Source organism: Vidua macroura, chromosome 4 (genome assembly GCF_024509145.1).
Source record: "Vidua macroura isolate BioBank_ID:100142 chromosome 4, ASM2450914v1, whole genome shotgun sequence".
Lineage (NCBI taxonomy): Eukaryota > Metazoa > Chordata > Aves > Passeriformes > Viduidae > Vidua > Vidua macroura.
The window spans coordinates 67,789,884-67,817,671 of NC_071574.1; the positions used below are offsets into that span (position 1 = coordinate 67,789,884).

The 27,788-nt window shown below is 44.9% G+C and overlaps 1 long non-coding RNA gene across 1 annotated transcript; it reads left to right on the plus strand.

Moving 5' to 3' along the window:
- Positions 1-12,893: 12,893 nt before the first annotated feature.
- Positions 12,894-17,054, plus strand: LOC128806539 (uncharacterized). Its single transcript, XR_008436856.1, has 4 exons — positions 12,894-13,044; positions 15,073-15,161; positions 16,528-16,769; positions 16,963-17,054. It is a non-coding gene; the product is annotated as an uncharacterized LOC128806539 (long non-coding RNA).
- The last annotated feature ends 10,734 nt before the right edge of the window (positions 17,055-27,788 follow it).

Consider the following 27,788-nt stretch of genomic DNA (forward strand, 5'->3'; position numbering starts at 1 on the left):
TTTGAAGAAACTACTGTGATAGCAGGAGTTATGGGCTTGTTGCAGGAATGAGTGCTGTGTTATCTGGGAAGTAAGAGTAGATCATTGAAACATCACTTCCAAAGAGTCTGACAAATTTATGACATATTCCTGCTAGCTAAAGGCACAAAATCCACCAGAACAAGTTACTGTTTGTTCTCCCTATTACTAAAGAGGAAAAGAAGGGAACATAAAGGTGAAATCTCTTGCAAAAAAGGACTCTTCCGCCAGCCCAGCCCAGCCAGAGGAACTGCTCCAAGTCTAAAGATAAACACGGCTATAGCAAGGGCATTTCCACAAGGAGGCCAAAGAATTTGAAAGAGGAAGGAGTAACTGGGACCCCAATGAGCCATTTGCCTGTATCCTGCTGTCCATAAGTTTTATAAATTATGGGAGAAAAAATGCTGTGCATAACTGAAAGCTGCCCCTAGACGCCAATAATTTGTCTGACCTGCATTTAGATGACCAATCCGCTCAGCTCTAACTACCCTTGGCAGCCTCGTGCCGGTCGTATTTTTACATGGATGAACTGTTCTTCAACAATTTCCTCCAGTGTGCTCGCAGTACAAACAGGCTTTTCTTTGCAAGCAGGTATGTATGCCTTCTTTTTCCAGTTATTTCTTTTCTCACACACGTGATTCATGTGGCTATTTGAGAAAAAAAAACACCCATCCCCCATGCTCTTTCCTCTTAACAAGCTACAAGCCCTGCTGCAGTTTTGTGGGACAGGGATGGAGGTTTGCTTAGGTTTGGACTCTCCTGGTTTAGGAGACAACAGCACCACATTTTTCTTCCGTTTCTCCAAGTCCTATTTCTATCTTTCCCTAACATTTGCCTGCAGTATCATGGTTTATTACTCAAGAAACTTACAACCATAATAAGAGCCAGTACTTACAGTTGCAAAATTTGCATTAATTTCTGGGGTGATTCTGGGGCTGAATGAGACATCCCGAAAAAGAATCACTGTGAAGAAGAAGAGATAGCTGGGAAAGCTGCGCCATCACCTCTTTAAATCCAGAGCTTTTGTCCTATATATTTGCTCCTCATGGCCAAACCTTTAGTCCCTTGGGTCTATGAGACAGAAGATGTGGGGGGAAAAGCATAAAAGAAAGGAAGCAGATGGCAAGGGCACTGTCAGACACACACACATATATAAATAATATATATATTTGCTCTTTCTGTGAAGGAATCCATCATAAGCACCGAATGCCCCATGACCTCAGGGTGTAAGTGCAGGATTTAGGGCCTTGTAGGAACGTGCCCTTGCTCTTTATTTAACACCAAGTGGGATTGTGCCTGTATGAAAGCAACACATCCAGTGGTTTCCCGCAGACATTTTGATGATGGATTGCTGGCATCACTTGTTTTCTTTTGAAGGCAATTCATTTATCAGAGACAATTACTCAACTGATAAGTTCAGTATGTTCAGCTGTTCGTGGCTACACAGCAGCTACAGACCAATAAATATGAGCTGTAATTAGCTTGATTAATGATTTCAGATCACTAAACTGCAACTTTGTTTAAGATAAGGCTCTAGGAAGCTTTTCTGCTGAATCTGGCAAGTTTACTGGCGTTGGTGACGCTACCTTCATTGTTAGCACCCCAAGCCAGCAGTTCCTTCAGTCTGACTTCGTGATAAAGAGAGTTCCAGTCCTCGGGATTTCTGAAGAGCTCAGCAGGTGTTTGGTGGGGGAAGTACAGAGACAGGGAGCCCCCTCCCATCTGCCACATTGCAAAGTGCTAAGGAAATTGTTTCCAAATGTCCCTTAATTTAGAAGTTTACTCCCTCCCCCACCCCGCCCCAGCCTCCTGTTTTACTCCTCTGGGCTGCTGACCTTCACCTCTTCTGCCATCCTTCAGCTGAGCTAGCCGTGAGTGTCTTGGAGCGTGGAGCAAGGGAAGCAGAGCAATGCAGAGCAGGTTTTAGAAGCACTCTTATTTGCTTTAACATGTTGGCTGTCACCAGCAGTGCTGCAGTGGGTCTTGCAGAGCACGGAGTGTGCTGGCAGCAATCCCTTCAGGTGGGATGGCATTTGCCTTTCATTCATTTTCAGGCTGTAAAGAACACGAGGGTGAGTGCATGTGTGAAGGTACGTGCACCTACATGCTCTTCCCTTGCTGCCCTCTGCTAAAGGAATCAACGTCACTGATTCCTGTGCCACAAGCCCAGACTGGTAAGCACTGTGCTCGTGGAGCAGCAGTTTCAGAATTGCAGCCTCTTCTAAGCTCTAAATACAGGCTCCAAGTCATGAAATGAGCTGGGGTTTACCCCACTCTACCCAGCATGTTTTACACAGACCCAGTCCCACCTCTCACTCCTCCCAGCAAAGGCATTTCCAGGCTGAGGAACTTCCAGGCAGAAACCCGTGGAGATATGATTTCAGTGGTCTGGGAAACGATGCAATTGGCATTTCACTTCAGATGGACATCAGGTGAAATTCAAACCTTCAGACATTCCAGTTATAACGTAGGCACTTGCCACAACCAGCTCACTCAGAGGGTGGAAGTGAGGTGTCCTCCCTGAATTCAGGGGAAAAATACAAACCATTTGGTGCTAGTAGGAATCTGCTGTTTCTGGGCTCAGGGTAACACCAGGCACAGGGACACAGCTGCAGCCCCAGCCCTTTCTCCAGTTTAGGTGCTAAATTACCTCTGCAGCTCTTTCTTCCCAAGCTGAGAGTCTGAGGTCTCCTTCCAAGGAAGAAATGTTGGGAGAAGGCACCACCACTAGAGTAAGGGTCCTGCAGCTGCAGTGTAAGATTTGCTTGTGCAGCACAAGATTTTGGGTTCAGTTCCCACATCAAGATGGGGAAAAACAGTGCAACAACTGCTGCATTTCACCTCCATATCTTCAATCTGATCTCTGTGTGGGCACAAAGAGCAAGAAGGAGAGCAACGGAGCAACCACAGCCACAGGAGGAGGAGGAGGAGAAATCATACTTGCTCACTCCATTTTCAGGGCCCTTCATGCATTTCACTTTGGAGGAAAACATGCTGCAGCTGTTAATTTAATGCCCCTCTCATTTCTCAATTTTACCCTGAGAATCCATTTAAAGTATAGCATAAATATTTGGAAGTCAATACCTTTCCCTGGGATATTTCCTCACGAATGACAGGTAACAGGTATATTTTATTAGCTCAATTGGAATTGCTTTCTTCCATGCCAGCAATCCATTTGTCAGCCACAGCCAAACACTGAACTCTTTACCAGATGTCCCCTGGGGCTGAATAAAGGAAAAAAAAAAAAAAAAAAAAAAAAAAAAAACCCAAAAAAAAAAAAAAAAAAACAAAAACAAAAACAAAAAAAAAAAAAAAAAAAAAAAAAAAAAAAAAAAAAAAACAAAAAAAAAACAACAAAACCATCCCACCATCCCAAACTGTAGGCACAGAGGTCTGTGTACTCAGGGGTGAGGATGGGCTCATCTTTCAGACCAGCCTGAAGCCAGGAAGGCTCTAATGAAGCCTCCTGGAGGAGCCTGAGTCCTGGGGACCATCACTCACCTGCTGACCTGAAGGGCTGAGCAAGTACTACAGGAAAAGAGGAGAACAGGAAAGGAAGAATTGTTGGTCCAGAGATTTGATAGAGCCCCTGCAATCATCTGACCATTATTACAGAGAAAAAGGAGATTTTGGTGTGATTTTTTGGAACCTATGGCTGCTTGATTACATAATGGAAAGGAAATATGCCTATCAGAAATGTCACCTATAGCTTGGGGATTGGTTCAGATGAAATCTAATAAAATTTTTCCAACTTTTAGCATGCTTCTGGGTTCTTGGGGTACCAATGTGTCAGTGTCACCCCAAGGAAAATGTTGGCAAATTTGAAATCAATAGACAGGCAGCCTTGAGAAGAAGATGAAATGCTGGGTTAAGGCTTTATGATTCTCAAAACTTTTCAAGATTTCTTATCCTATTTCTGGGGCATTTTCATGGCCATCCTACAATTTTAATCACATCATCAGGTTCTTACTGGAATACAGCTGTTTTCCAGTTTATGTTCAGCAGATAAATCCCCTCCAGTAAGGAAAACCCAGAGGTTTGAGACAAATGTGCTCAGAAAGCAGCCAAGAAATGAATAAAGCCAAATCAATATAAATGACACATGGCCATATCCTGGGCTTGGCTGTACCAGAGTAAATTCCAGCTGATCGGCATTGCTGTCCCTGGCTTCAGACCTGCAAAGCTAAAGGTGATCCCTTCATCTGCACACAAACAACATCTGAAGCAAGAAGAAGATGGACTAAGTGGGAGGATGAGACAAAAAGAGAAGGAGGGCTTCACCAAGATGAAAGCCAGGACTGGTGGCCATCTGGAGAAGACAATTTCTGAGCCAATTTCCACAACCTGGTTTCTGCAAAAACACTGTTTTGGCACACGCACTATACTCCATCCCTTGCCAGCCCAACCAGGATTTTAGCAGGATGATGACAACAATCCCCTCTGAGAAGATAGTTATGCCAACACGTACCTTACTGGCTGGAGCATAATGAGGATCCAGATGAAATTGCAAAGGTGACACAATGAGGTACCAGACCAGGTCACTGAGGAGGTCTCAGCCCATGGCAGAGAAGGGCCAGGCCATGGCCCGAGTCCAGGCCATGCTCTCAATGCAACCCACACCAAACCCACCAGCTCCAGTGGCAGAGAGGACGGTTTGGCTCAGCATGGAGAGGAACATGGTGTAACGAGGGAAGACCCATCTGACCATGGGCTGCACTGTGCCCACACAGAGAGGAAAATCAGCAGAATGGACAGGGAAAGGAAGAATCCGCCAGAAGCTCTCCCCGAGGAATGCTCTCCTGAAGGAAAGGCTGAAGGGTTGTTAAGGGACTGATGAGGTTTCTGCTGTTTTGACGTGGACTCAGGGAGAGGCCAGACCCCAGAAATGTGAAGGTCTAGCCTGTGATTTGGGTTTAAAGTACAGAGCATGATAGCTTCAGTCCAGCTCTCCCTCTTTTTTATGATCCCCCTCTAAGTACTGACAGGCCTCAATGGGGTTTCCCTTGAGCCTTCTCTTTTCCAGGCTGGACATCCCCAGCTCTCTCAGCCTGTCTCCATAGAGGAGGTGGTCCAGCCCTCTCAGCATCTTCATGGCCTCCTCTGGATTTCCTCCAACAGGTCCACATTCTTCTTATTTTAGGGACCTCTGTTCTCCAGGTGGGGTCTTACAAGGAAAAGATGTGAAGAATCACCTCCTTCAACCTGCTGGTCACATTTCTTTCCAAGCAGCCAGGATGCATTTGCCTTTCTGGGCCGCATTTCGAGCACACAACAGGGGGATAACAAATGGCCACAACTATTTTTTACCAAGCAAGCAAGAGTGGGGCTGGGAGCCTCCCAGCCCCTAGACTGGGCAGGGGGGTTTGTTTAATCTATCCCACTCTGTCGACCCCCGGATCATTTCCTCCTCCAACAGCTGCAGCCGTGGGGGACAGCAGAGCACGGAGACACACAGCTGTCCCTTCCGATCGCCACACAGCCCTGTCAAGGCTTGCTGGGTCTGGCTCTGGGACCAGCTCTCCTCAAACCCCATTCTTCATGAGCTGTTCGGGACAATTTGCGAATTTTCTTTTTTTTTTTTTTTTTCTTGACTCTACCATATCAGTTTGGAGAATAAGAGATGCAGCCACTCCTCATGAATTTTGCCTGTTTCACTGGTTTCAGCTAGCAAAGCTGCATGGTGATGGGAGAAATACACAGCATTTCTGAAGTATTTTTTGCATTTTGAATATTCCACATAAATGCATTTCTCCTTGGCCAGCACACCAGGTCTGTGAGATGGTTTCCAGCACAAGCTGCTCATGATCTATACCCCCAGCATGTGAACAGGAATGATAGTTTTTGCATAATTCAGCTGTCATGATGTTCTTAGAGCAGCTTGTTAAATCTCTACTGTAAGGCTTACAGTCCTGCCTGAGGGAAAGGGTTTGGGCTATCTGCCTCAGTTTTCTGTGTTTTGGGAGGAAAGGGGGTTGTTTCTGCCAGTCAGCTGAAGGGGATTTTGTAACAGGAGAACTCTCACGGTGGAGAATGTCACTTCTCACAGGGAGGGCTTTTTCCATGGCAAGATCTGCACAGTTGGAATCTGAATGGAATAAACCTACAGACTGACCAAACACAAATGAGCTTTTTAGAAGATCTGCGTCACATTTGTAAACTCTGGTCCACAAAGACCTGGCTGCAGTCATAAGGACAAAGGCTTTAAAAGAAGACTCATCCTCAAACTGGGTTGGATTGCCCAATACAAAGGGGACCAGAACAAGAGCACTAACTGCATTTCTCCTCTTTTTTTTTCCTGTTTAGTTTGACCCTACCCATAGCATAGTTTCCCAGCCTGGCTTCATATAAATGACAACTTTATAAAGTTGAACTGGTCTTTTTTCTAATGTGGAATTTATTTTTTTTAACACAAAAAGTTCAGTATTAGACATAATCACTTTTTGGCATGGTATCTAAATATGCATTCTCTTAGATTGATTGGCTCTGTGTAAAGACCTACAAGGAATAAGGTTCTACTATTCACTATTTTCAAAGCAATACCCCAGACTCCTAAACAAATTTGCTTCTGCAAAGGTAGAAAAAGAATAATAACCCTGCTATAATTGCCTTGCCTGAAGCCACTGCTCTGACACCACAAAACTGAGTTTTTTTTGTGCTGTGTAGGAACTCAACTGATACATTTTTCCCTACTGCATAGTCACCTTCTCAATAGGACAGCATTTTCTCCCAAGGGGCATCCCAAAACTGCTCAGGTTACAGTGGGTTAGGTCTCAATGTTGCTAGAGAAAGAGCACAACTGTCTCAATGTGCACAGGCTAAAGGTGCAGGAATGCTGAATTGGAGAGCCACAAACTGTCCAAAATGCAGCCACATTCACACCAATGGTCCTCACAGCAAATTTAAATCATCTCGAGTTCAGATGACTGAATTTGGGAAAAAAATCAGCATTGTCCCTGTTCAGCTACTTTGCACTTGCTGTAACAATTAACAGACCCGTTGATGCAGTCCTGAAAAATTCAAGGCTGATGCCTTGAGATCTGAGCAGGAGGTTTGACTAGCTGATCTAGGTGGGGGATTGGAACTTGATGATCTTTAAGGTCCCTTCCAACCCAAACCACTCTATCATTCTCTCTCCGAGATCCCCTCTCCCAGCCTCTATTTCTCAAAGGTTGTACACAGGTCTGTTCTTTCTTTTGCCACCAGTAAGACTTCAGCACTTCACTCACAAATAAAAAATCTGCCTAGAAGAGATCATTTGACTCAGGGGAAAAAAGCAAACCCACTTTCATTCTAGTGTTTGCAAGTTTTTGCATATTAAAATAAATTACTCATTGTCATAATTGCACAGACTCTTGATTTATACACTATATTTTGGTCAAAGGTGCACATAGTCTTAATATCTCACGCAGACAACATGCTATCAATGCAAACAGCCTGGAGCATTTGAGGACAAGCAAGCATTGAGAAAAAATATATTTTCAGAGATTAGTGAAAGCTTCCATTTGAATTTTCATACAGAAACAAAGTCTAATTTTATCTTTGTACATAAGAAAATACTTGGCGTCAAGAGATCAATGTCTGGATCTATTACAAGTTTATTTTATTTGAAGACCATAGGAATAAACATGTGCCCAACTTACCATGATGCTCCATTCTTTCCCAGTTCTCCAAGAGACATAAAATGTTTTTCAATTATATTATTAATTATCAAGCCACCAGATCAGTCTCACAGCAACTGCATAAAACCAGCTTTACAAGTTGTATCCATAGCACTATCACTTCCAGGAAGAGTCCAGGAGAGCAGATTTTGCACATGACCCTGCTGAACAGCAACAGTCAACTGCTTTTCCTCACCTCTTCAACTCCTCTTTTTAAGCAAAAGCTGTTCCTTTTATTTCTGATCAGCCTCATACCTGTTGTCCCCATTACACACTCAAGCCATTCTGTGATTCAATGAAGATGGCATTTAAGGTCAAGGGAGCAACAGGGCAATGTGCCCATGAACATCAGCTTATCTAGGCCCTGGGCCTATGGATCTGTCCAAAAGAAAAATTGGAATGGGGAAAAAAAAGTTTGGAAGGCTTTCATGGCAGTATGTGTCTGAAAAATTCCCATTCACTAAAGCCACTCATTGTCCACAGGATGTGGAAGCAGTGGAGGACACTCAGGTAGGCATCAGCACTGCTGGACGTCTTCCACAAACTGTTACAAAACTTCCCAAAAAAATCTTTGCATTGTTGCTAAGGCAGAGTATTTCAAAATACTGCTACCCCATACCATGCAGGGATATGCGGTAAGTGTAGCTTTGATTTTAATCTCAACCTGAGTATTACTGCAGCTTTTCATCAGGGAAAAATATTTAGTAATTGATCAAAATCACTTCTTATCCTCATTGCCAACAGGAGGTAATAGCCAGGGAGGTAAAAGGCCCCTTGTTGCTCTATTAGAGCCCTCATGCTGCTGCTTGGATACTTGCAGGGAAGCTGAAAATGTCCTTACAAGCCCTGGCCCTGCTCTGCAGTTTGGCTATTGGGACCAGGAGGAGAAAAGGAATGTGGGTGGATGACCATGAAACTTATCATGCAATCAGAACTTGGTGTTCCTACCCATTTCCAAAGGGGGAGAAGGGAGCCAGCCAGGAAACAGAGCGAGACCTAAAAAACACACAAACCAAATTTGATTAACTGAAGAAGAGGAAAAACAGCAAGTTAGTCTCACTTTGAAGGTTTTATGTCAATGCACAAAAACACTTTTGTATTTAAGTTTCCAGGCCTAAAGTAGCTGTGGGAAGGAAGAGGGGGCTCTTTTTATTTAAAAATATTTATTGAAGCTTTATTTTAAAGAAGCCCTAGTGCTCTTCAAAACACAGCTTTGACAGTGTGGTCTCCAAGTGGAGACAAAATCACATCTTATTGGCATGACGGGGATGGAGGGACGGACAGAAGGCACTGAATATTCACAGAACACTGCAAGAACACATTTGCAGAGGAAAGGGTCTGTAATGCACATGGATGACTTTTTTGGACTCCATAGCACCAAAGCAAGATGAACCTATGTGCATCATGGAGTGAGGAGCCATAAAGTCAGCCCTGCTTGTATCCAGAGCACTGAGATGCCCTCGGTCACCTCTTGGATGAGGACTGGAAGGGACACTGAGAAAGTTCACAGAGGATACAGAACTGTGAGGAGCTGTGGACTCCCTCAAAGGCAGGGAGACCCTGCAGAGAGACCTCAACAAGTGTGAGGGCTGGGCAATCACCAACCATGTGAGGTACAACCAGGGAAAGTGCCAGATTCTGCACCTGGGATGGAGCAACCCTGGATGTACGGACAGACTGGGGAATGAGGGCTGGAGAGCAGTGCCAGGGAAAGGGACCTGGGGCTCCTGGTCAGTGCAAAGCTGAACCTGAGCCAGCAGTGCCCTGGCAGCCAGGAGGGACATCCCTGTCCTGGGGGCAGCAGGCCCAGCATGGCCAGCCCGGCAAGGGAGGGATTGTCCCGCTCTGCTCGGGGCTGGGGCGGCCTCACCTCGAGTGCTGGGGCAGCTTTGGGTGCCATAATAGAAGAAAAACATTAAACTATTAGAGAGTGCCCAAAGGAGGCCACAAGGATGGTGAAGGGCCTTGAGGGGAAGCCGTGTGAGGAGAGGCTGAGGGCACTTGGTCTGTTCAGCCTGGAGGAGACTGAGGGGAGACCTCAGTGCAGTTACAAATTCCTCGTGAGGGGAAGAGGAGGGACAGACACTGATCTCTGCTCTGTGGTGACAGAGACAGGACCCAGGGAATGGCCTGAAGCTGTGTCAGGGGAGGTTTGTGTTGGGTATCAGGAAAAGGTTCTTCCCCCAGAGGGTGGCTGGGCACTGAACAGGCTCCCCAGGGCAGTGGGCACAGCCCCAGCCTGGCAGAGCTCAGGCAGTGTTTGGACAATGCTCTCGGGCACAGGGTGACTCCTGGGGATGGTGCTGTGCAGGGCCAGGAGCTGGACTGGATGATCCTTGTGGGTCCCTTCTAACTCAGCTTGTTCTGTGATTTTGTAAATGAGTGTTCATGGAGTGATCCATATAATTTAGAACAGCAAGATGGCAAGGCCATAGCCTACACGTCTTCTTTTGGTTGTCAAGGGGGCACAATCAAAAAGCACCAGCCCCATGAGTGCTTCCTACACTTGTGAATGTACAACACCCCTCATGCTAGGAAGTCAGGCATCCTCCACACAACTGAAAACAGCCTTTGTTCCTCTGTGAAGGAGCATATGCTGCCCCTGAGCAATCCACAGCCTTGCTGAAAATTCATATCACCATTCCCATGCTTGCTGCACATGGTCTCCCAAACTGTATCCTGGGCAAAATGCATACTGGGCCAGACCCATGCCCTCTCCATCCTATACCCAGACCATTGTGCCAGCAGCAGGCCTGACCTTTGGATGAGAAAGCAAGGGTCCTGCTTGCACCACACTTTTCAAAGAGCACATTAACCCTGATTGTCTTGGCTAACTCTCTGGAATTTCCTTCCTTGCCCCGGAGACAGAGCATTCTGTGGAAATGAAAATTAATACTTACAGGCGACTAGAGTTTGGGTGTGTTTTCAATTATATATTAAAAAAAAAAAAAAAAAGAGAGAGAGGGTAGAAATTCAGTGGCTGTTACAAATAAGCCCATTTTAATTGTAAATTTATTTAGCAGGAGGTGGAATTAATCACCTAAAAGAGAACAGGGGGAGAGCCCCAGTGCTGCACACAAAGCAAGGAAAGTGCGAATCACGCAGTTGGCATGAGATCCCATTTCATTTTTGTTAAGTGCAGGGGTTTTAAGTCCCTGAATATCTCACTGTTCTTTCCCTCCTGTTCTCCAGAGGGAGAACAAATGCAAATGGTGTCGTGTTAGAAGGGGCTAAAAGGGCACCCTGTAATAATCCAGTGCATGAAACCCCATGGATTCATCAAGAAGGGAAGGTGTAACAGCCTTCAGGAAGCCTGCAATACCCTCTATGTACACATAACACCTCCAAAGGAATTTTCTGCAGCTATTCAAGAACAGACCCAGGTCTATTCACCCCAGTTTCACCCCATAGCTTGCACATGCCTAGGCAGCACTCAGAGAAGCACAACAGAGGGCTGTACACACTGAAGTAACCCCAGCCAGATGAAAAATTGGCTCTGTTCTTTCTCCCCTTGTGCTGGTGTTGGGTTTGACAGTCTTTCCACAGTGTGTACCCCACAGCACAGCAGCGAGAGCACGAACAAGCCCCCAGCAGCAACCTTTATAACTCAGCAGTCACTTTATAACTCTTCCCCACACCACACCTACATCTTTTCCACACCAAGCAAGGACAGGGGAGGCCAGGCAAGAACCTGGCACCCACAATTCTCCAGCAAGCTCATAGGCTGCCTCCAGTGCAGCCAAGTCCCAACAGAAGTAGCCACAGCACAGCAGGCTGCAGGCAGGATCAAGATCTCATTTGTGGAGTGGAGGCTGAGGTGCAGGTCAGATCCAACATGTTTTCCATACACATTTTCTTTGAAGGCTGGGAATTAATTATGCATGGACAATCTCGCTGTCATTTCAGATTCTCCACTAACATTCAAGCTTTAGCTGCACAAATAGGGGAAATATATTCCATGTTTTCAGCCAGTGATTGTCACATTAGTGAGCATTGAAACCTTCTACTGTCAATGATTTGTTCAGCTCCTCCTTGGACCTGCTGATCCTGTCTCCACAACTGCCTGTGGTGCACCTCCTCTGACAGGCTGGCAATACTCTCCCTAATGCACCATTGGCCTTTTTGTCAGCCAGGGCGCTGCTGGCTCATGGAGAGCTTGTTGTCCACCAGGACACTCAGGTCCTTCTCTGCAGAGCTGATTTCCAGCAGGTCAGTCCTCAGCCTGTACTGGGCTGGGGTTATTCTTCCCCAGGTGCAGAACCCTCTGTTTGCCTCTGTTGAACTTCAAACAGTTCAGCTAATCCATTACCAAGAAGCTTTTTAAAACTTGAATTGCACTCTACAACCAGCAGCTCCTTTCCAGGTGTTGCTTTTAATATTTCCATTTCCTGTAATGACTCAATCCTGAGAGCCAAGTTTCTGACCAAAAGGAGAGGGATCATCAGGCCACTTAGTCACCTCCAGTGAGCAATCTGCATATGACAATTACTCTGGGTTGGTTTTTTTTTCAATTAATAGTATTGCAAACTGGCTCTGTGTAATGCACTAAGTAGAGTGTGTTGCCCAAGTTTCTGTAGGAACCCAATTTTGAAACCGCTACATGCAAGAACAAATATCAGCTGTGACTGTGAGAAAAACCATGGGTCTCATCCAAGTGACCACAGCCTGCACGTAGAGTATGAGCAATCAGTCAGTTTGACTCTTGAAAAACATACACCTCTCTCAGTTACAGGGTTTATGCTACAGGGGAAAAATAAATCTCTTTTCAGTGTACAAGTAGGACTGAGAATCATTATTCCATCAGTTTGGCCAAAACTTCAAGCCAAAAACATTTTGTTTGTGTGTGTTGAAGCAGTAATTTTGTACAGCTTTCCTTAGATGTGAGCAAGATATCAATCCCCCAAAATGGCACAGAAAGCCTCACACAAAAGCACTCATTTAGTTCTTGAAACTGCGAAACTGATTTTCTAAGCTACTTTCTAGGAAACACTCTGTGAACCATGAAGAATTTCTCAACAGGAAAAGAGCTGAGCAGAGGGTTTGTGACACTGCAGAAAAGCTCCCACTGCCCCAGATTTGCTGCACAGTCTGTTAGCTCACAGCTCTTCCAGAATGAGCTCTTCTGACACGCTCCACACCAGGGATATGTCATAGTCCCCACTGCACAAGAGCTTAGATACCCAAGCAAAACAAGATCACCAACAGATGAGCCTTGGTAGCACCTTCACTGTTGGGCATGAATGCCTCACCACAGGAGAGAAGGCAGGAGCCTGCAAGGGAGATGGGTGGCAAAGAAAGAAAAAAAATAAGGGAAAAGGAACAATTACAGTTACATTGTGCAGCTGCCAGAAAGGCTGATGGGCAGAAGGTGAATTATGCCACAGAATTAGAGGCTGTAGCATTGCAGAATGGTAACAGGTCCCTGCACCATGAAGGCACAGGCTGCATTTGAAGATTGTGCTCTCCCTTGGATTCCAGCAGCCTGATACTTTCACTGCAAATTCACTTTCTGATGGAATGAAGCAAGATTTCAAGCATTCATCTACAGGAAGTTGTCTTGCTGGACAGTATATTCAGGGAAGTGGTGAGATCACAGCCCCTGGAACTGTTCAGAAAACATGTAGATGTGGTGCTTAGGGACATTGTTTCATGGTGGACCTTGCAGTGGTAGGTTAATTAAGTAATTGGACTCAAAGATCTTAGAGGCCTTTTCCAACCTTAATGATTCCATGACTCTATATGGAGCATACATGGTATGTACAGATTATAGAGCTAGTTGATTGATAACTCCCATATTGATAGACTCATCCAGATTGATGGATGTGATCTGTGAAATTCAAATTTTCAAATTATTTGGCCTAAACATGAGATCTGGGGAGAAAAAGGAGAAAAAATACTTATTATTTTTGAGGGATGGATAATAAATGTCTGAAAGTGTAGTCTGGCCACACTTTCAAAAGATGTCTGGTGGGCTTCCTGTCTCCATTTAAAATTTCTTATTACTATACCAAATGCTTAGTGTTTGCCAGCGAAGGTAGTAGCCAATCCTGCAGGCTGTTTGCAAGCAGAGGATAACCAGTTCCTAAAAATTATAAGGATTTACAGAGCTTAGGAGCATTTGCAGGATCGTCCTCCTAGTGCCTACATTTGCTAGAGGCTATTTATTTCAGGGTAACCTCAATGTTTCTGTGCAGTTACTAGCCCTGTGCTGGCTGACACACCCATGAGCCTGCCAAGAACTAGAGATGTTCATGACACTTTCCTGCCCACACCCCCTTCATCCCTTCACCCTCTCCATGCAGCACCAATTCAAGGCCAGCAAATGAGTTCAGTTTGGGTTGGAAGGGACCAACGTGGTTCCACACCTCCCACCTTCCACTATCCCAGGTTGCTCCAAGCTCCATCCAACCTGGCCTTGGACATTGTCCAAGGATGGGGTATCAACAACTTCTCTGGGCAATCTGTGCTAGGCACTCACCACCCTCACAGGGAAGAATTTCTTCCATAAAACACCAAACTCCATTTCACCAGGTAGGAAAAGGCTTTAAACAAAAGTATTTATTTAGAGAATATCAGTGGCACTAATTTACGTGTTGTTCAATAGGGATATGTGGGTGCATTTGTTACCAAACCCCAGTAATCAGATGTTAAAGATCACTCAGAACCCACTGGGGCTTTGCACAATGTTCTGAGCACTGCAAGCCAAATGTGATGCTGGTAACACCTTCCTCCGTTGTGCAATTGCACTGAAGAAATACCAGCTCTTTCCAATTTTTAAGGAAAGAAATAGGAAAGAAAAGGATAAAAGGGATTATATAGATCAGCCACCATATCTGGGGGACATGCACAATAAAAGAAGCATGATAAATCCTTAGATCAAAAAAGGAACATCTCAGCTGTAAGGAATTTTTTGATGCTGTTTAAGTCCAAAGAAAAACTATAGCCAGATACACAAATATGGTTATGTTGAGAAGGGCTGCAGGTGGGTATTACTAAAACAATGATCACACGAGGAATAGAAACTTAAGAGGAGAGTGAAAGGACTGGTACAAAGGAGTCCCAAAGACAAAAACAACCCATGACCCCACCACTTCCAACACAGATCAATACGTGGGAACCAAATCCCTTTGGCACATCAGCATTGTGCAGCCAGAAACTTGTGAAACTTGTTCCACTGGTCCCCAAATGCAGCACAGGAGATGAAGCCAGAGCACGGAACACAGAGAAATGACACCAGGGAAAAGTGGGGTTATGGACAGGGCACCAGCAAATTAAGCCAGGAAGAAATTAAATTGAGAGGAAGCAGGAATGGGCAGTTATAGATGACATCGCAGCTCCTGCTGTGAACTCTCTGCCCCAAGAGGGCTCTCAGCCTTCAGCAATTGTCTTTCTGCAGGTATCTCTGCTCTGCTTCAAGAGTGCACACCCTGTGCAGAACCAGAGAAAGGTTTCAGAGTCCAGCAGGATGCTCCATTAAAAAATAAGGTAAACCTAAAAAATAAGGTAAACCAAATTAACTTGGCTTGCACCAAGTTCTGACAAACCCCTAATGACAAAGGAAAGGAAGATTTCTCCATCTATACATTGCAAAAACATTTCCAGTAATTGCCACTGCTCCTTCATCAAGAGCCCCTTTTCCCTTGCATCTCCCCATGCAGCAGATTATGCTCTTCTCCCTCCACAGACCAACATCATCACACACAGTCATGTCACCAATGCCAATGGCAAAGAAATAGAGTATTCAAACCCAAGTAGCAACAGATGTCTCATTTACAAATTACCACCATTTCACAAGACAGCAGGAAAAAATGGAGACTCTCATTGAAGTATTTCATTCCCCTCTCTGTTGGTTCACCAGCATAAATCTTACAGTGTGATTTTGGTGAAGGAGAGGGGACAAAAGAGAGTCTTTTCACCCTATCCGCCGTTTTAAGGATGCAAGACCATCCTCAATGCTTTATGACAAGGTCCACTGGGCTTTGTAGGCAGCTTTTTAAAATTTGCATGGCTGATAAAATGAAAGAAAAAAATCACCTTCTCAGTCCTGCAACATACAGATTTATGTTGTGGCATCTGGATCCTTGGCGTAACCTAGCACATTATGCCACCACTTGGCCAAATCTGGAGGAGTTTTTCCCTGCACAGCAGAACTGTTTTAAAGCAGGGTTTGTTCTTCAAAGCCCCTTGTGCTGCCTGTGCTGTCCTTCTGATCACAGGGCTTTTGTGTGACTGTCACGGTGTCATAAACATCATGTGAAGGGGGTGGCTCAAAAAACAGAGTCTTCCCAGAGCTGCAACTCTCCAAAAGCAGTGCTGACAATACTCCAACCATCCAAATTCTGCCAGCCAGCTGGTTATGCCCTGGAAAGCACCTATCTTCCAATTTAAGTGTCTTTTCATCACCCCAGTGGCAAATGAACTCCAGCTCTATAAACAGCACTGGCCTCTCAGCAGAAACTGTGTCAGCCAGCCCATCACAGCACATGAAAAGCCCTTTCCTCTTCTTAAAGAGGACCAGAGAAGTGCTCAAAGGGCACATGTGGACAGTCAGCAGTAGATAAGGACTGTGTTTGCTCAGACATGCACAAATTCATGGTAGACTAAGCACAAAAAAAATATGGATCATGCTTACCTGAGCAAGTCTATAAATAATCCCAGTGGATGGAGCACTCTGCTGACAATTTACCTGTGGAGCTGAGACCTGCAGTATCTATCAGAGAATTCTAATGTCCTCAGATTTTAAGGGGTTGAGTCTTCAACATCAGCAACTGCACTGCTCCTGTAGCATTTTAATAGTTCAAAAGCAGTGAGGCAGCTGCCTCTTCATGTACCTTTGTCTCTTCCCTCCCAGGTGAACCAAACCAACACTAAATTTGACATGTCTGCAACTTGACAGAATTATTGTGCAAGAGAGAGGCTTCTCAGGTGCATCTGGCTTTTTGCACAGAGCCACGCAAGGACATGCCCTGTGGCTGTGCCTGGGAGCTGAGGACACATGGCAGCCCATACACAGCCACTGGGCCATTACAGGCATCAGAAGGACTCAATTCATAGAAATATACCTTCAAGAGTCTTCCTGGACAAGATTTCTAGGTAAGAGAAAAGCTGTCTGAGATATGGACAGACATTAGCCCTGCATGAAAGAACCCCAGGAACCCACACAGGACCTCAGCATCCCTTCCTGTCACTGCAGGCAGAGCCCAGACACGTTATCCACTTCCCCCAGGGAAAGCTGAACATCAGATTAGGAACACAAACTTGTGTTAAGACCTTGCTCTTTCCTCAGGCACGTTAAAGATGATGCATCTTCCACAGCTATCAGGGAGTTACACTGCTCATGTGGAAAATATCTTCGTAAAAGCAACAATCCCAAGTGCACACCATGAGTATGGGCTCAACCATTCCTTTCATTAGAGATGGGGGGAAAAAAAAATACTGTTTGTTCTGCAGTGGGAAGGGGAACAGGGCATGAATGCCCTCATTCAGCTGCAATTAACCGGGGCTCCTCCTTAGCTTCAGTACACCAAGAGGGAAATTATTTGAAAGCCTCAGCCGACAGGGATAACTGGGTGGGTTTGGGATGGAGGGAGCAAATCTTCCCGCTACGACAGCTTAATAGTACCACCTGGTGGAGAAAGCCAAATTTGCTCTGCCGCTCCAGAGTGGGGCTGCAGAGGGATGCCAGGAAACACTGAAAGATAAAGATGTAACAGGACTATTCAGGCTTATTTTCCTATAGAAACTGAATTTTCACCCCCTTTTCACGAGGTGCTCAATGAGGGTGAAAAACACACTGGGACCAAGCAGTTTAGTTCAGGTCTCCCACTACAAGCCTACTCCCACGTGGTCAGCAAAGAGGCCCCTGGTGTGGGGCATGCAGCAGCCTCCTCTTGAGCAGCTTATTTTATTCTATCACAAAAAAAAAAAAAAAAAAAAAAAAAAAAAAACAAAAAAAAAAACAAAAAACAAAAAAAAAAAAAAAAAAAAAAAAACAAAAAAAAACCAGCAGCCTCCAAAGACTTGTCAGGAGGCAAGCAGACACCTAACATCAACCTACACAGTACAAACAAGTGTCTCTCAGTGATAGACATCTCCAAGTAGAGAAATTTCACAGCTGAATATTTAAAAAAAAATAGTCAAGGCCTCTGAATTTTGAATTAACAAAGGAATTATTTGGAGAATGGCCTGGATGAAAAAGGAAATATGAAAAGCTATAGAGCTAGAGGACTAAATAAATTCCTATGTCTGCATATATCTAGGTTTTGAAGAGTTTAATTAGAGAGCTTTCTAGAATCTGCAGACAAAATGTTCATTTTTGACAATGCAAGGGTTTCATTACACTTAAGTAGCCTCATTATGCAGTTCCATCCTGGTGTTGAATCAATTAAGCATGGCAGCAATAAAGCAAAGTGGAACTAAAACTAATGTTCTAGTGGGAGCTAAATCACCAGGATTATTCAGAGTGAAATGTTGCTTAAGGAGACCCAGGAGAAGTTTATTTACACTGGCGATTGTCCCTGTGCTGTGCCACGCAACCTGGAGAGCCTGACCTACTGCTGCACCCCTCCAAGCAGCAGCAAATTAAATCCCTAAATCATGGGAGGTGTTTGCACTCTCATAGCTAATTTAGGGCTCTGAGTAAACTTATTTTTTAATATATTATACAGATAACTCAAATAAATATGTTTTAATTTTATATATCTGAAACAAAATTCTATCTAAATTAAAGCTCCAAGGGAAAGACTCATTCAAAACCACCAATATCTTAACAGAGAAATGGTAAATAGCTTCCACTTTTTATAAAGTTGTGCAGTGAAAAATCATGAGCAAGAGTTTTGGCTACTGCAAATCACACACTGTTGACTTCTATTCAACTACAACAACTTACAGACTCTTCCACAATTTGCCATAGCCACTAATTAGTTTACTAAAGACTCCCTGCCAGTTGTGAACTCCTGAGATGATGGAAGTTGGAGTTTTTTACCATGCAATTAATTTTTCCATTTGCTGTTTTCTCCCCTCCTTGCTCTTGGCTCAGCTCACACTGCTCTGTCTCTGGATCAAGCTGAGCTCAGCTCAAGCATGGTGCTGCAGCTACGTTGTGCTTAGCCCAGGGATTTCTCACCAGATGTTAATGCTGTTTATTAAGAGAAGTGATTGTGAACAGAATTGTTCTGAATTTCAGCCAAGATAGGCTTTCAATTGCTCGGGCCCTTCAGATCTGCAGGAAAACCAAAGTTTGGGTTTGAAAATGTTGAAGTTTGAAACAGAAAACTGCTTCCATTTGGAAATTCTGCTGGGAGGCAAGTTTGGGGCATGAGCCACCTGGTCTCTATCTTGACAAAGGGAAAATCAGATTTTACCTCTGAGTCTTTAGCCCCGGCTATCTTGTCACTGACAGGGGAAGAAAGGTATGAAGCAACCCAACCAGATGCTCAAGCTGTTGCCGTGACGTCCTGCTGAAATCAAAATACTCTGGTTTCCCACCACTGCTGGCCCAAGGGAAGTAGCTTTTGCATGGAGACATTTATTTTGTGAAAGCTTCAAGTCAAAAGCTTAGTGCTCCCCCTCGAAAGACAATTTCATGAAAATATTTCCTTAGATTAAGTAATTTTAATAGCATCCCTCTGGATACCATTTACATACCATTTGCCTGGAAACAGACCAGCTTCCAGTAGGAAAGCAGGCAGTCCTGACCCAGCATCTCCCAATCATTCTGTGAAGACAGAAATGAAATTAATCCCTGGTTGACTTCCCAAAAGTTGCACAATTAGAAAGTCACACCAACTCCTGAGCCAGAAAACTATCAAACTGGGGAGCAAAACACTACACCACTGCTTCCCCTTTACAGGCCAGCAGGAGCTTGGCCATTGAGCAAGGAGGGACTCAAGGTGTCAGGATGGGGTGAAGGGTTAATGTGGAGGATGGAGGCTCTGCAGATCCTGCCAGGCTGGCTGTGAGCTCTGAGGAGCCAAGGAATTGGGTAAGAAAACAGCCTGGCTTCTCTCACAGAGTCACGGCAGTGATACAACCCTGCAGAGTGTTTCCATTGTAAGGAATTGGCATTTTCTGATGGAAAAAAAAGTGCTCAGCCTGGAAGCAGTTCTGTAGTGAACACTGCCAGCACCCACTGCAGTCAGGGTGTTTGAGGATCCTCTTGCTTTCTCAGGTATCCAAAATGAAATTTCAGAGCCCAGTCTTGGGCTCCCCTGTTGTCACCCATCTTGGCTGCTCTTCAGCTTTCCATAAGATGGGTCAGCAGCAAACCTTTTGGCCACTGTTCTTTGTGCTGGGGTTGCTCCACATGAGGCATCCACAGTCTTGCTTCTTTCCTGGATTTGGGCAGGTATAAGATTTGCAAATCCTGTCTCAGGAGAGTTTTTTGTTCTTCCGTGTGCTTTCTGTTGTTGTTCAGTCTCCAGGAAAGTAAGTATTTTTCCCAACCCGTCTCATGCTTCATGGGGACATTCACAGCCTGAGGCATCTGAAAAGATGTTGGAAAGGCAGAAGCTGCCCACTCTTGCCCATGCAAGGAGTACTGGAAAAATTTTGCATTTGGCCCTGCCAGCAGTGCTGCTTCTGGACTTTCAGGGGTGCAAAGCATCCTGGTGATGCCTTCTCCTAGAGTACATCCTACATGGATGGGTGGAATCTGCCAGGGCTGAGGGCCCAGCATGAGCAGCAATCTGGGCAGTGAGCAGAGGAGCTGGTCCAGCTGGCAGATCTTTCCTTGTGCTTCTCCCACTCAGCTCCACACGTCTCCAAAAGACTTTGAGAAAGTTCAGGCCTGTCCACAAGCCCCTTTGAGCTTCTCCAGCAGAGAGTCCCACAGCTCCTGTCCCACAGCTCTGGCTAAAGCTCATCCCAAATGCCTGTATTCTGGGGAAGACTGTCAAGAAAACAATCACCCTCTAGATGTGGCATCCTGTGCCCTTCTTGGACCAGCAGGGAAGCCCCTGTTGCTTTCTCTTTCTCACAGACATATCTGCAACATCTTCCACTGCCTCCCCAGCCCCATCCCTCACTCTCCAGCCAGATTTTCCCCTGCCATGGGCTCCAGGGAAGATTTTCACAGAATCATTTAGTTTGGAAAAGACCTTTAAGATCATTGAGTCCATCTGTTAACCTCGCACTGCCAAGTACTGAACTATGTCCCTAAAGTGCCATGTCTACTTATTTTTTGAGCACTTCCAGGGACAGTGACACCATCGCTTCCTGGGCAGCCTTTTCCAAGGCTTGACCACCCTTTCAGTGTTTCCTAATATCCAACCTAAACCTTCCTTGAGGCAGCTTGAGGACACTTCCTCTTCTCATGTCACTTGTTATCCTGGAATAAGAGCATTTTCCAGCTACCAGAACACAGCCATAGGTTAATGAATACTCAATAATGAGTTTTGCTAAAGACTTAGCCCTGTCCATTTCTGGCAAATCTGCTGGGCTCAGGGCATGTTGCAGTATTCAGGTCAAAGCAACCAAAGCCTGGTAAAAGAAGTTATTTGGAGACTCCCTGGAGTCCTAAGGATCATCTGTGTGCTTGCCAGGGAAAAACAGGAGACAAGTCATTTCACACAAGAAGGATTATGACCTTCACTGCTGAGTTTCAGAATGGGACTCATCAGGGCTTGGGTTTCCAAAAATCAAAAGGACTTACTAGTATCCAGTAACTGGCACCATTTTCACTGCAGGCAGCTAAGCAGGGTCTTCTCTCAGTCACACATGCTGCAGACAACCCTAAAATATATTCCCTGGCTCACCACGAAGCAAAGCTCAAAATTTTACCACAGCTCAAAAGCTCTCCATTATCTGCCTTGTTCCCCCTGCACTCACCTTCATTACTCCCACAGATCAGACTTCTCAGGCCCTCAACTTACAAACCAAGAGGTCCCACTGGTTCTAAATAACTTGGGTTTGTGCATGTTGCCCTGAGCCCACCTCCTTCCACACTGACAAACACCTGGCTCAGGTGAAGCTGAGGTGTAAGAGCCTTCCCAAAGGGTTGCATCAGTCTGTGAGGACACTCAACTGTAACACCCAAATGAAGGCTTGCTTCTAGAAATTGTGGTCCCAGCAAATGTTATCCGCTTCCCCTCAGTGTCCTCCATGAAACCAGTCACAAAGAGTAGGTGCCCAGGACCCTGAAGGAGGAAGATGCACACGTGAATTTGAGCCATAGCATGTCTTCGGGACCTGTCTTTGCTAGCCAGGGCCACCAGCAGGAGCAGAGGCAGACCTGGACAGAGTGTTAGACAAAAGCAGAACTTCCCCCTGTGCAGCACAGTCCTGGAATAGCTGAATAATCAGTTGAAAAAACTCTGAGCCCCAAGCAAGAACTGACTTAAACACAAAGGAGAGACAGATCTTCAGACAGCATGAGATTGGATGGCTCTGTAAAGTCCAAATTCCACTTCCAGAGCTGCATACGAGATTCTAAGCCATATATGCCCTCTCCCTTCTTACAGAGAAATCTGGGAATATTAATACCAAAAAATGAACTGCAAAATCGTTTTTCTTTCCTACCAACAACTGTCTATCCCAATTTCATGCCCAGAGTGGCTCCCTGGCATGGAAGCCCGCTGGCACACCACTGCCCATGCTCATAGCACTGTCCTCCAGGAGGGAGGGACACATCCAAGCTGCCATGGGCTCAGTCCTGAGCCCCAGCCAGCTCCCAGGCTGTCTGCAGCCGCTGGCCAGGGACTGACAATTTAACAGCACAATTGAGTTGCAATGCCTGAGGACATTCCTTGGCTCTGCTCAGCTCCTGGTGTAGCTGCAGTTCCTCAGACCACTCCCTTCCTGCCTTTCATAGCCAAGGCCTCTTTGATGTATTTCCAGTGTATGTTACAAAACTGCTGCACAGAGAGACCCTCACATGATCCCTGCTCAGGGAGGACTTCCCATACCCACCTCTTGCATTGGTACTCATCATTACAGAAATAATATATTTGCTTTTTCTCTTCTGCAAAAAGAGCACAAGGAACTCACCCAGAAATGGCCAGATTAGTTCTGAATAACTTCTAGCTGCAAATGGTATAGGTGGGGATGGGTCTTCCATGCACTTATAGCCCTGGCTGGTCATTTCCACCTGCAGCTGGACATCTGCACAACCATCCATGCACCAAGAACTGTGTCAGGTGTGCATAAAAAATACCTTTTCTGGAAGTGAACGGGCTGGGTGTGGCTTGGAACAACAGCACAAAATACTGCTGACCCAACTAATGAACAGCAGGAGATGGAGGAGCCAGAGTAGGAGGCAAGGGCATAGCAGGCCAGTATTGCAGACTGAAAGACAGCATTGCATGCCATCACAAACCCAGCTAGTGACTTCTATGGTATTTGCAAGTTCACCTTAAGCTGGCATGAAAATGTCTGTACAAGCTGCAGTCATGCAGCAAAGTGCCATGCAGACGTACTCTGCATGGAGAACATCTTGATGAAAACAAAACAAAACAAAACAAAACAAAACAAAACAAAAAAACAAGAAAGAAAAAAAGGGAAAAAAACAATCTAAGGGGATGGTTATATTTGGCCTAAGAGCACTGTGGGAACAAACATCAGCAGTACCACATATAGGTGTCAGTGCAAATTTTCTTCCTAAACAAGCAGTCTTTTGCTATTTAAAAAACCCGTCTTGTTCTCAAGAACATTCCATCCCTGAATTCCACACACAAAGCTTGGATCGGATGTCTACTATTCATATATTTTTCCCTCTTGGTTTCAATATTAGCTGAGGAGCATTATCGGCAGGAGTTAGAGCCGGAAATAGGAAATGAGATGGAAATTGTTAACAAGAGGGGAAAATAGCGCAAGAAGGTTAATCCTTCTAAGAACAGCTACCTTTTACAGCCTAGGATTATGCAACACTCAGCCCAGGATCAATTCAGCAAAATGAAAATTCAAGACATTTGTGGATTTTGATCATGCTGGTCAGCTACTCTGTTATTTGCTGTTTTATTGTGCCTTACAAATACAGAACCAGGAATCTGACAGTCTAAGCATGAAGGGAATGGCATGTGGTTATATGTTCTTATCTGTGTGAATAACAAACCAAGATGGGACAGAGGGAGAGGCACCACTGTTCTCCACAGTTATATCTTTTCCTCTTTGTGCTCTGTGCATTGTGTTAACAATCAGGAAAAAAAAATAGAGGGAGAAAACCTAACCACAGCTAAATTTGAGTTACTGTTGGTGCACATTAAATAGATGAAGTTGATACCACAGGGCAGGAGGACACTAAATAACAAATCAGTGCTGCAGGCAATTTTCAATGCTTCTGTTGAGTGATTTTCCCATTTGTGCTCTCCTGGTGTTAATGTCTAATCTTGTTCCAAATAATTTATCCCTCCTGAAGACCAACTCTGTAGTTTTTGTACTCACAATAAAAACCTGTTTGTGTGCTGGGAAATAGCAACACCCCACTGGCTGTGAAACGGGTTCTTGAGAGACACTGCAGGTACTTCTTGCTGGTAGTTATTTACAACTAGAGTAGAGAAAACCAATTGTTATTCTCTTGTGTTGGAGAAGAGTCTTACCCTGGGACAGGATGATTTAGGAGTAACTACAGAAGAGCATGAGCAATTGGGTTTGTGCGACCTGAACAGGTAACCCCTTCTTTAACATAATGAAAACTCCTCATATGCAGCAACAGCAAAGTAAAATGGGCTTCCTTGAGCTATTATGAATGTGTCCTGTCTTATTTTACATTCTCACCAGCCAGAATGAACATAATTACAGCTGCAGGAGAGTAAATCCTTGCCATATGCCAATGTGATGATTTGCTCTCTGATCCTACCCTAACCTTTGGGATAGAATGCATCAGCAGGAGCTTAAATTCTCATTCCTCAAGAGGCAGATTGAACATATTATCTATATATACACAGCCTATATTGATGCCATTTCAACATATGTTGCTGAAATTCTGATGTTTTGCTGGCACTACCCTTTCAGATTCAATTAATACCCAAAGACAATCTCTAAGCAGTGTGGTTTGGCACTGCCAGGAGAGGTGATGATGCTCCTCACCCTGTATCTCAAGGGTAAAAGTCTATCTGGTGAATTGGGCAGTACAAGAATAACATAAATGTATACATGGGAATTTAAGATGAGCACTGATTAACTAAATGTGCAACAACCACAGATTTTAACTGTGGATTTGATCAAAATGGTGAGCATAATCCTAAGAACAGAGTAATTAGTTATCTTAAGGACAGCTGTGACAGGCTGAGATCTTGTGGCTTTGGTTCGAAGAGGACAAAGCTAATTTTGTCTTTCTTGACTTTGGTATGAGTAGTTTTGGGATCCCTGCAATTTGCTTCAATTTGCAGGCTAAGCATAAATTCAGCAAAAATAGTTTGCCTGACTTCAGAATAAAAACATCCTCAGTCATATAGGGACTACTGTGTTCTCCATCTCAAAATAAAGCACTCAACTGCCCAGAGAAGGGCAACATTCTCACCTAAAATTAAATCCTATTCTCTCCTCAAAGTTTTATTCTGAATTGTCGCTGTTGATTCTATATCTTTGCATCTGATCTGAGCTATGTACACACACAAATTGGATTTCACCATTCTTTAATATTGAGTAAATTACATAGCAAGACTTCACAGTGGTTCCCATAAACAACCTCACATTAGACATCCTCTCTGCAAACATGCAAACTACAGTATGGGTGTTCTGGTATGTAACATCCATAGTTTGGCTCCCACCTTAGGGCACATTTCTTCATATGCTGATGTGCCTTCCACCAGAGCATTGCATTTCAAGCCAAGGGAGACAGTTTCTGAAAAAGGATGAGCCTCATCTTGCCCAGAAAGTTGCAGCTCGAAGATTTTGTCCTTCAGCAGCAAATAGACATGAGGGCAGCAACTGAGTGTGGGTGTACACCCTGACATTACTTCCAGAGGGAATGAGTGCATTTGTAGCCATTTTTCTGCTCTGGATACCACTGTTGCATGGATGAGATGTGAGATATTTTCCAAGGGACCACTTGCATTCCCAAGGTTTATAAATTGTATGTACTGTGGGAAATGAAACAAGTACAAGCAAGGGATGGAGAGGACTTCCTCTTGCACTCACAGAAACAAAGCCAGCCCTGGGAATTCCAGCTGTCATGATGAACTATCACATGTGTTATTGTCCAAAAGGCTTTCCAGCCTCACTGATCTCAGGCTCTTTGAGCCATACAGTGCCCAAAGAGTGTTTCAGCCTCAGCTTTCCATGAATGGGTAGTGCACTGGCTTGAACTGGATTCACTCCTTAAAATTGTGTATTTAACAGGATTTCTGGACTCTGAAATGAGCTGGGTTAGCGCCTCAAGGGGATAAAGGATGCGCACCTATTTTATTAATCTTCCCAATGTATTAGAACCTCAAGCCCTGCACAGGATGGTACAACACAGTCTGGGGTTTGCAAGCTGGAGAATTCCTGTGGGCTGCTCAGCGCAGCTTTTTCCTGGGGTCTTCAACAGCATCTTTATTTCTTTTCGCTCTTTCTCTACTCAAATCTCTTCTGCCGCAGCTGGTCTGGGCATTCCCCAAGAAGAGACTAAGTAAAACCCTCAGACCACTCATGTTTAGTCATTCCCCTAAAAGGGGTGGTCAGAGTGCACCTAGGAGCTTTTATTAATTTAGCTTTCCCACACTATGGTTACTTCCCTGCTTCTCCTGTGTAATTAGAAACTCATTTCCTGAGGGATACATGTCTCCCAGAGGGAAACAATAAGAAACATTTGGTAATCACTATCCTATGCTATAAGTTTATTTTAAGGCTGTAATTGCTGGGAGCTCCAAGGGATTTGGGGGATATTTATTGTTACAGCAGAGCAAGTCAAAGTACTGGCACTAGGACAGAAAGCTTTTCATCCTTGGGTCACCAATTCAAATCCAGAACAGGTAAACAGTGCATATAAGTTGCCTTCATCCAATGAGCCCTCAGGGGTGAAGGTGACATTGGTTTGGTTGCCTTCATTTATTGCCTAGCAGGCAGATGCCAGGCTCCTGAGCCCACTGCCTCTGGGTGACCCCACCAATAGTCTCAGCAGGGCCAGCAGGAAAGGTGTTGGGAAAATTATTTATTTTCATAAAACTAGCTGTGTGCATGCACTCCTGGTAGAGGGGCTTACAGCCAAGACTAATCAACTGGAGCAGAAACACATCCAAGCTCCTCTTCTCTCCTCCTCCATATTCATCCTCTGGCTTACAACAGAAGTTCTGATATTGCCATGCAAATTTACACTGTGAATCCCACATCTGAGCACCCTTCATGCAGCCAAAGGAGAACAAATCCTGTTACTGAGCATAAAACCTTCCCAGCCCTCACCAGTTGCAGGTGGATCTGCCCTGAGCATGGATCCCATGCTAGACCCAAAGGTGTGGTGGATGTGAGACCTGGGCTAGGTTTGTATGCTGAGACTCCCATTAGCCAACCAGCCTGTCAGTCCTTTAGGGTGACAGACCCCCTGAGCTGCTGGCTTTGTCCCTTCAAAGGTACAGGCAGCACAAATCTTTCTTGTGCTCCACTCCTGGGCTTTCCACGCTCTCCATTGCAGCTTTGCACATCGGGCCTTGTCTCTTGCAGTATTGCTTCTGAGCTGTCCAAGATGTTTTCAGGGAAACACAGCACAAGAAAACAGTGATATCTGAGACTGCAGCAGGGCTGGCCCAGCTCCAGCACAGACCTCAGGCAGGGCTGGAGTCTGGGAGCCACTCTCCAGCCTTAGTTACATGAGCTTGAGTCTCAAATACCCCACCAAATTCAGTACCACAACTGCACATGGAGGTGGCACAATCACAACCAGGATCTGGCTTTGCAGTTGCAAACACCTCTACTGCAAAATTTGGCTCAAGGACAAGTGGTTATGTGGGCTCAGCCACCTGGCAGGCTGAGCACACACACCTGCCTTTTGGGGAGCATATGTATGAATTGAAGGCTTCTTCTCAGACCCAGTGACAGCTCCTGGTTTGGCCAGGCTCACTTTGGTTTTTTGGGAATGTCTGAGGGCAGAACTGAGCTTTGAAGCTTTAAAACATAAAAGAGCCAAGTTTTATGAACCAGAAAAACATAAGGTGCATTCGGTCTTGACACCTTGTGCACAATTTGCGTGTTTCCCAAACA